The following is a 9,739-nucleotide window of genomic DNA, read 5'->3' as shown; positions in this document are numbered from 1 at the left end:
GAATGATTTTGAAACATTGACGAATTATGACTCCGAATTGTTACTTTGGCTGTGACGTGGGCTACTTCACCTTATCATCTACGAAAAGTAATTTTCTTGCATATGATTCTTAGTAACATATGCATGTAGCAAAAATACATGTAACATTACATGATGTGTATGTAGTCCAAAACGAATGTAACAAAAAAAAGGTATGTAAAGCATTTCACTGGATTGAGACAACGCTTTGCGAGACAGTGAACCCCAAGCTTCTGCTTCGAGATGGCTGACGAGCGGGTTCATTACGGAGTTCGGAACCGATAGTGGCTGTGTTGTGTTTTTTAGCTGGGTTGTGTTGGTGAGTGACAGTGCCGCAAGAAGGGTTCCAGGAAGTGTAGTGGTGGAGGCTTCGTGGAACTAGAGACGAGGTAAGATCCTAGTTACTGAGACACTCCCGGTAAAGCTCACGTTACTTAGAAACACAAGTGAGGGTCGTAAGGTTACGAGGTGGCACCACTCGGTGACAAACTGCCAGGTATGTTAGCCCAGTAGGTATGCTGCTGTCTGCCGGTGAGGTAGCTACCAGCCAGGTAGGTGGCTGTCAGCCGGCTAGGTAGCTACCACCTAGGGAGGTAGCTGTCATTCGGCTAGGCAGCTACCAGCCAGCTATTTAGCTGCCATCCGGCTATGTAGTTGTCATCTGGTTAGATAGCAACGAGCTAACGAGGTAGCTACCAACCAGGTCAAAATATTTTTGTTTATAGTAGCAATGTCCAGTCATGTAAGATACAGCAAGACTGAGCATGTATTATGTCGAGTATTTCATGTATTTCTTTATGCCGAATCAGCGAAGCGTTTCTTACATTGCTAGTAACTGCAGGAATCATCTAACAGGCCTTTCATTCATTTACCAATAAGCTATTTACGGATCGTTTTCCTTAGATTATCCGACCAATGTTTTATTCCTCTCTGTATGATCATCATCACTATGTCGAGCAACACAACTTGCTGTATTTCTTGGCTGTATTGCAATGTTATATTTGTTTCTTGCCATTTTTTCCTTTCAGGAGCATCACATGGATTTGCTGTTCAGTATCTTTATCACCTCTGTAATTTAACACAAATTACCTCTATACATTTGAAACCATTAGTCTTCATGTTCAGTAGTTTCTATCACCTGTTGGTGTGCAACACAACCTTTTCACTGAGCAACTGGAATTCTCGCACAGTGCATCGATGGATTACTGTAAGCTTCCCTTCCTCCCACCATGTACAGGATGAACATGGGATGCACATTGAACTACCCGCTGACAGCGGCACAAATCAAATCCGCGTGTCGGTGATCGAGTTACGTTTTGTTTTCCAGGAAGTGAACAGCTGTGGGTGGAGTCGTGGAGTTAACCAACCCACTCGTGGCGGTGAGTGAGTGGGCCGCCCTCCTGTGTCATGATGGAGTGAGGGACTCTACTGTGTCAAGGTAAGACCCGCTGTTGTGTTTGGGATTGTGGCGCTGTGGTACAGTGTCGGGCATCCTGCAGTCCATCATGGAGTGAGGGACTATTCTGTGATGTGTCAAGGTATGATGTGATATGTGATATGTGAATGAATCTTCGAATACTTCGCAGTAGATAGTCTGTCAACTCTGCCATCCCGTAGCTGTGAAGATCTGGCGACAGCGTAAAAATGATTTTTAACTCCCGCTTCCGTCTCAGCCACACACACGTATATATTCCAGCAGTTTAGTTCTTGCGAGGTAACATTTACACTGAAGCCGACTTTTAATGTCTCATCCTCATTATTTTACACTAGCTTGGGCTCACTAATGTTAGTCCTTCATCAGAAAAACTTTAAATTTGTCTAGGGCTATTTTTTTTAAGTATGCACTTCGGATCTTTTTTATTTTGTTTGGTCTGTGTTTATTTTTCGTGTTTTACGAAGAGACAATATAACACTTGTATGTGGTGCCTCTTAATGTCTGTGTTTGAAATCATCTACACCTAACAATACAGTATGGGAAAGAGTTATGCATCCGTACAGTGCCATCTCTTAAGCTTTCTTCACCTATGCAGAGGTTTCGTCATTAAGCAGGGTAAGGTTTACGTCCCTGGTCATTGGCATACAAGCAGGCGGACTAATGTTGCTCTGCTCATTCGTTGTGGTGTCTTCTTTCTTGGTCGTGTGCTGATGCAGTCGTGTCCTAGATGTTGTATTTAGATTATATATTCATCTAAGTAAAATGCTTCTATTTTTGTATGAAGAAAAAATTGAAATACTGCTTATAGTCTCCCACCATCCAAGACCATGTCACCCTCAGCTGCCCGCTGATGTCACGTGAGGCAAGACTACCACATGAGTGTTAGGGGGTGAGGCGCTGTCATGTGTCAGGGGCCTCACCCCCTAACACTCATGTGGTAGTCTTGCCTCACGTAACATCAGAGGGCAGCTGAGGGTGACATGGTCTTGGATGGTGGGAGACTATAAGCAGTATTTCAATTTTTTCTTCATACAAAAATAGAAGCATTTTACTTAGATGAATATATAATCTAAATACAACATCTAGGACACGACTGCATCAGCACACGACCAAGAAAGAGACACCACAACGAATGAGCAGAGCAAGGGCGTGACCCTTCGTGGTGCAAGTTTGGTAGGGAGTAAACCTTGGACGAGTCAAGGTGTGAATCGCCGACTTAGGTGAGGGATTGAGGTGACGGCATGTGTCAGGCAGTGAGCCTGCGACTTGTATCTGGTTACTGAACGTGTGATCTTAGGGAAGTTACATGCTGAGAGGTAGTAGCCAGGATGCTAGAGACCGTGTCTCAGGGAATGAGTTACCGTAGTCTCCCAGAGAGAAAGCTATTGCCAAGATTCAGGCAGTAAACCAGCGACGCATGGCAGAGACGCCATTGTCTGTCGGAGAACAAGTCGCCGGTACGAGTCAAGGTCTTCGTCAGTTTTGGCGTGAGGTGATGTCGTGCGTCAGGAAGATTATACTCAACATGACAAGATACGAGATGCAGGCAGGAAGCCGCTGTTGTGCATTGGGGAGATAGGTAGTCGAAGTAGTGCTTCGTGGAGTGAGGTAGTGAGGTACCGACCTGTGTTAGAGGCTACGCCACCGAAGTCTGTAGTGTGTCAGGCAAGAGGCCGTCGTTGTGTCTTTGGGAGTTACCTGAAGTAGTGTGTCTTAGAATGAGCTACCGAAGTGTATGAGAGACGATGCCACTGAGTTTGTCAGGCAGTAAGCAGCGTTTTTTCTTTTCTTTTCTTTTTTACCATTCTAACGTGCCAACAGTCATCACGGAGGTAGTCGAAATAGTGTGTCATGGAGTGAGGTTCCGACGTGCGCTCGAGACAGAGCCACCGAAGACTGTCTAGAAGTGAACAACGTTTTTACCTTTCTACAGTGGTGTGTCAGAGAGGAAATCGCCTTTATATGTTAAGGGGTTTGTCAATGTATTGTGTCTGGAGTGACCTCGCAATGTGTGTTGAAGAGGCGAGATCTCCAACGTTTGTCGTGTGTCATACTGGTAGCCGCCATTGTGTGTCATGCAGGACGCCGCCATTTGTGTGTCATGCTGGACGCCGCCGTTGTGTGTCATGCAGGACGCCGCCATTGTGTGTCATGCAGGACGCCGCCATTGTGTGTCATGCAGGACGCCGCCATTGTGTGTCATGCAGGACGCCGCCATTGTGTGTCATGCAGGACGCCGCCATTGTGTGTCATGCAGGACGCCGCCATTGTGTGTCATGCAGGACGCCGCCGTTGTATGTCTTGCAGGGCACCGCCGTTGTGTGTCATGCAGAACGCCGCCGTTGCATGTCATGCAGGACGCCACCTTTAAGTGTCAGGCAGGATGCCAACGTCAGGGAGCTAGTCGAAGTAGTGTGGTGAGCTACCAACGTGTGTTAGAGGCTCCACTCACGCTCTGGACAATGAGGGAAGGCTTTTTCAGTGTGCTCCCAAAGCACTACCTTACAATATATGCCCTTGTTCAGTCCCCTGGAGAGACGTCGCCCACTGTAAACATCGCTCCAATTTTCTTTATCCCGTGCACGCCTCGCACCCTCCTGTACGTGCAAGTACCGATATCTCAAAAAGTCTTTCAGTCCATCCTTCTACTCGAAAGTTTTCCCCTTTCCTTTCTCCCTTCATTTTCAGCATGTGTAACCTCTTAGTCATCACTCATCAGATATCTTAGTCTTGTACCATTTCCATTTGATTTCCCTTTCCTTTCCAAAAGGTACTTCTCGGAGATGAAATTTTCTCAGCGCTTTTCATTCTTCCTTGTTTTCTGATATAACGTTCTACTTCTGCTTTGCGTCTATTCGGTATTTCCCCCAACTCATGTTTATTCGTGCTTTCTTGAGACAAGGCATAGTGCAGTATAATCAGCCTTCCAGCTCCCTTTGTATCAGTAGATTATATATATATATATATATATATATATATATATATATATATATATATATATATATATATATATATATTCACTGCTTCTAACAACTTGCCTCCCACACCATATATTCTTAAAACCTTCCACAGAGCATCTCTATCAACTCTATCATATGCCTTCTCCAGATCCATAAATGCTACATACAAATCCATTTGTTTTTCTAAGTATTTCTCACATACATTCTTCAAAGCAAACACCTGATCCACACATACTCTACCACTTCTGAAACCACACTGCTCTTCCCCAATCTGGTGCTCTGTACATGCCTTCACCCTCTCAATCAATACCCTCCCATATAATTTACCAGGAATACTCAACAAACTTATACCTCTGTAATTTTGTGTTTGTGTTTGATGATAGAGTGGCAGATATAGGGAGTTTTGGTCGAGGTGGTGTGCAAAGTGAGAGGGTTAGGGAAAATAATTTGGTAAACAGAGAAGAGGTGGTAAAACCTTTGCGGAAGATGAAAGCCGGCAAGGCAGCAGGTTTGGATGGTATTGCAGTGGAATTTATTAAAAAACGGGGTGACTGTATTGTTGACTGGTCGGTAAGGTTATTTAATGTATGTATGACTCATGGTGAGGTGCCTGAGGATTGGCGGAATGCTTGCATAGTGCCATTGTACAAAGGCAAAGGGGATAAGAGTGAGTGCTCAAATTACAGAGGTATAAGTTTGTTGAGTATTCCTGGTAAATTATATGGGAGGGTATTGATTGAGAGGGTGAAGGCATGTACAGAGCATCAGATTGGGGAAGAGCAGTGCGGTTTCAGAAGTGGTAGAGGATGTGTGGATCAGGTGTTTGCTTTGAAGAATGTATGTGAGAAATACTTAGAAAAGCAAATGGATTTGTATGTAGCATTTATGGATCTGGAGAAGGCATATGATAGAGTTGATAGAGATGCTCTGTGGAAGGTATTAAGAATATATGGTGTGGGAGGCAAGTTGTTAGAAGCAGTGAAAAGTTTTTATCGAGGATGTAAGGCATGTGTACTTAGTGTATGCAGACGCGCGTTGATTGTCTTGCAGGCACCGCCGTTGTGTTATGCAGAACGCCGCCGTGATGTTGCAGTACCCACTTAGGTGTCAGTAATGTTTAGGTGGGTAGTTAGTGCAGGAAATGCAAGTGAGTCCGGGATAGGGCTCATGAATCAGTCTGGCGATGAAGGTGGGATTGAGTCAGTGTGTCTCCCGCACTACTAACATATATGCCCTTGTTCAGTCTGGAGAGGACGCCCTGTAAAGCTGCTCCAATTTTTTTACATGTGTGCAGCAAGAACTCAGAAAGTGAAGTACGAACAAGTTATTGTACGGGTCCTATCCGGTCTCGAAAGTTTGACCTATCTTTTTGAATTCGAGAAAAACTGGAACACTTTAATGTCATAGATATCTTGTGGACCATTTCCATTGGATTTCCATGTCCAAAAGGTCATCTAGGTGGAAAGTTGGTCAGACATTTTGGGTCCTTGAAAATGTTGTGAAGTTCACTTCTCTCGCGTAATGCGAAAAATGGGTAATTAAGTTTATGTGGTTCCGAACAAGGCATAGTTGGCAGTGATCGAGCCTTGAGTTCCCTTGGCAGTAGATTATATTGAAATGAATTTTAGTAAATGTATAGAATGTAAGATATATTATATAGTAAGTAACTGGCTTAAAACATTGCTCTGAAATAATAAGATCTTTAAGATCCACAAGAGGATTCTATTAACTTATATGGCTCCAATCAAAATGAGTATAAAAAATCCATTTGATGTTTAAGTATTCTCACGATGCATGGTACAAAGAGAACACTGAGCAACCAAACTTGACGTAAACTGAGCTGAAACAACTTTTGTCTAATCGGGCCTGACATGGGTTCAAGACGTCAAATAGAGTGATAACCTCATAGTAATAACCTCGGTTTGAGCACTCACTCTTACCCTTGCTTTGACAATGGATATGAACTCAATCAGGCAACCTCACCATGAGGTCAAATACATTAATACCGTGTAGTCCGACCATTCGAACAATACAGTCCGCGCTTTTAATAAGTGTCATGGCATACGTCCAACTGCTTCTTCCGCTTTCATCTTGCGCAAAGGTTAACCGACCTCTTCTGTACCAAATTATATCCAAACCAAAAACACTATCAACACACACAAACCCAAAACTCCCTATATCACCACTCTATCATCAACACCACATTCAACAACCTCCCATTAGCCCTCACTGAAGTTCCCTTTTCCTTCTCACTGACTTTTATCTACCTCCTTCCAAACACTTTTCATTCTCCCAGTTTAATGACTCCTTTCTACGCACTTTATTATTCTCCTTTCCTTTTTCACCTCTTGCACCTTCTCTTGATCCTCCTGTCTCTTTCTTTTATATGTCTCCCACTCAATTGCATTTTTTCCCTGCATATATATATATATATATATATAATATATATATATATATAATATATATATATATATATATATATTATAAAATGTATTGTTTCTTCCAGCATGTCACTTGATGTTATATTCGCTTGTTTACCCTGACTTGTGTTTTCCCTGAAAGTGCATTGAACTCGAAGTTTCACTTGGGACTTTCATGTTTCATTTTCATAGATATATATAGAATATATAATATATATATAATATATATATATATAATATATATATAATATATATATAATATATATATATATATATATATATATATAATTAATGTAGCTGAGACGGTACGGGCATCTTCGAACCTTGGCGGCCCGTGAATACAAGATCAGGAACGCTAACCGCTACACCGCATTTCGTAACATACATTTGCAACTCGTATTATTGTATGTTCTCTTCTATATTAGTGTCTATATGTGCCATTATATCACAAAAGTGGCATATATCATATTTTTCAACAACATTCGTAACGCCAGACAATAATTGATTTTCAAGGCCTGTTTTTACGTTCCATAAGCAAGGAACACATATACTGTTTAGGCTCCTGTCTCGTCGTCTTCCTCAATGTACTTCCACGGCATGGGTCATAGACCTTGTTATTGAGTTAAGGGCCGTCTTTAGGTCTATGACTTCAATATTCCATCAGACAGCCATGCCATTTCTATTATATAACTTAAAAAGATTAAAGCAAGTGTTTCTACGTGGTTTTTGACAGTTACATTTAGCAAACTTGATCTCTTCATATATTTGAGCTTCAGTATAGTTTAGCTGTGTGGTCTAGAAAGGAGATTCCACAGCTCTACGTAATTTCTGTCTTCATGTTGGGTTTATCAGGTTTAGAATGTATTCCTTCATGAGCTCTCAGACTTCTTGGATAAGTTTGGTATATTGTCATGTGCAGAGGATTTCCTATTTCTGATTTTCTTCACTGTCCCCTTTACCTCTTACCTACGTCTGTAGTATCTTTTCCATTGTCATTTTCTACAATGAATAATCCATAAAAAGTACTCCTCTCGTCGTCTTTATATTCTCTCAGGTGATACCACCATCATCTTTAATGTTGTAAAGTTCTGAATTATCCTCATATGATTGTAATTGACCATAGAGTTGTGTATCATTGTTTCTTGGATCCAGGAACGCCCTAAATCTCTCTACGTTTTCTTCAACTTTTTGCTTATCACTCGTTCCACCCACTCCCTCCCATGACATACATGGTCCAGTGTAACCTCTGGTGCTCTACGTCTTAGTCATAATCTTTGATTATCGTGTTATTCTTAACATCCACACTTCACTAAGAAGACTGTTTCTTCCTGCTAAGTAGCCAATATCTACTTTGCTACTTCACAGAGGATACGTTCTTTTAGGGTTTTCTTTATAAATATTCCATGACCTGATTTTCTTTGAGTATCCCAGTTATGATGCATATGTCTGATGAACGTGATATTTATATATATATATATATATATATATATATATATATATATATATATATATATATATATATATATATATATATATATCTTTTTCTTTTCTTTCGCACTATTCGCCATTTCCCGCGTTAGCGAGGTAGCGTTAAGAACAGAGGACTGGGCCTTTGAGGAAATATCCTCACCTGGCCTCTTTCTCTGTTCCTTCTTTTGGAAAATTAAAAAAAAAACGAGAGGGGAGGATTTCCAGCCCCCCGCTCCCTCCCCTTTTAGTCGCCTTCTACGACACGCAGGGAAGACGTGGGAAGTATTCTTTCTCCCCTATCCCCAGGGATAATATAAATATATATATATATATATATATATATATATATATATATATATATATATATATATATATATATATTAGAGTTTATCAATAATTCATTTATTAATTACATCTTGCGTATATGGTCAAGTCCTGCACTAACTTTCTTCCCTCACCTCCATCATACAGTGTCACGAAGCTGCCTCCCACTTACCCTCCCTCGTTCGCTTCACCTGTCTGTCATCTCCGCCGAGCTCAGGATTGTTCGTCTTCCTCTCCTACCGTTTACACTAGACTGTTCTTTTCCTTGTCTCAGTAGAATAGCGCCACTGGCTAGGACGAGAAATAGTGGATTCAAATTGGATAAAAATAGATTCAGGTCGGATGTGGGTAAATATGGATTCGGGAATAGAGTAGTAGATTTACGGAACAAGTTGCCATGTGCAGTAGTGGAAGCAAGGTCTTTAGGTAGCTTTAAACGAGGGTTGGAAGTGTTTATGGGTTCAGGCGGTTGGTTGTAGGGTGGACAAACTCAGGAGGACCTGCCTAGCATGGACCAATAGGCCTCTTGCAGCGTCTTCACTTCTTATATTCTTATGTTCTTACCTCTCATCGACTTTTGAGTGTATCCTCATTCTTATTCCTTAAACGTTTCCAGGTCTGTTTGCCACAAGACTGCCTGTTTCTTGATGTCACTTTAATTCTTGGCACATACTCAGATGAGCAATAGTTACCATCTTCCTGACACTGGTTACACACGAGAGACTTCAGTTTGCCACATACACTGTACAGTAGACAAACATATACCTCACCTGTGCTCATCTCCCTCACTGACCACTCCATCCACGCCTGTTCTTCATTCCTTTTGTCTCATCATTGATCTTTCCTTTGGCAGTGTCGTCTCTGTGCCTACTGGTCGCTCCTCCAGCTCTAATGCCGTGAGAGAGGCCGGTACCCACATCAACTCTCATCATAGCTTCTCATCATTGCATCTGAAGTTCTCTTTCTCCACCTTTCAGGTGTCATTCCCACACCAGCAGTCGACCATCCCTGTATCCCTGTGGAATCCACCCCATCTGCAACCACGAATTCTCTTTTGTTCACATTTACTACTGTGAAATATATTGTTAGACTTCACTCCAAAACCTTCGATT

General features: G+C 41.9%; 1 protein-coding gene across 1 annotated transcript in view; it reads left to right on the top strand.

The window, feature by feature from the left end:
• Positions 1-298: 298 nt before the first annotated feature.
• The window catches only part of Vang (Strabismus domain-containing protein Vang), a 679,794-nt gene continuing 670,353 nt past the window's right edge, over positions 299-9,739 (top strand). Inside the window, exons 1-2 of the mRNA XM_071659775.1 lie at positions 299-407; positions 1,346-1,456. The gene's annotated coding sequence lies outside the window, so the exon portion shown is untranslated. The remainder of the gene's footprint in view (positions 408-1,345; positions 1,457-9,739) is intronic.

This window comes from Panulirus ornatus, chromosome 68 (assembly GCF_036320965.1).
Source record: "Panulirus ornatus isolate Po-2019 chromosome 68, ASM3632096v1, whole genome shotgun sequence".
NCBI classification, from domain to species: Eukaryota; Metazoa; Arthropoda; class Malacostraca; order Decapoda; family Palinuridae; genus Panulirus; species Panulirus ornatus.
The sequence above is the reverse complement of the archived record's forward strand: the minus strand, read 5'-3'. Positions and strand labels throughout refer to the sequence as shown.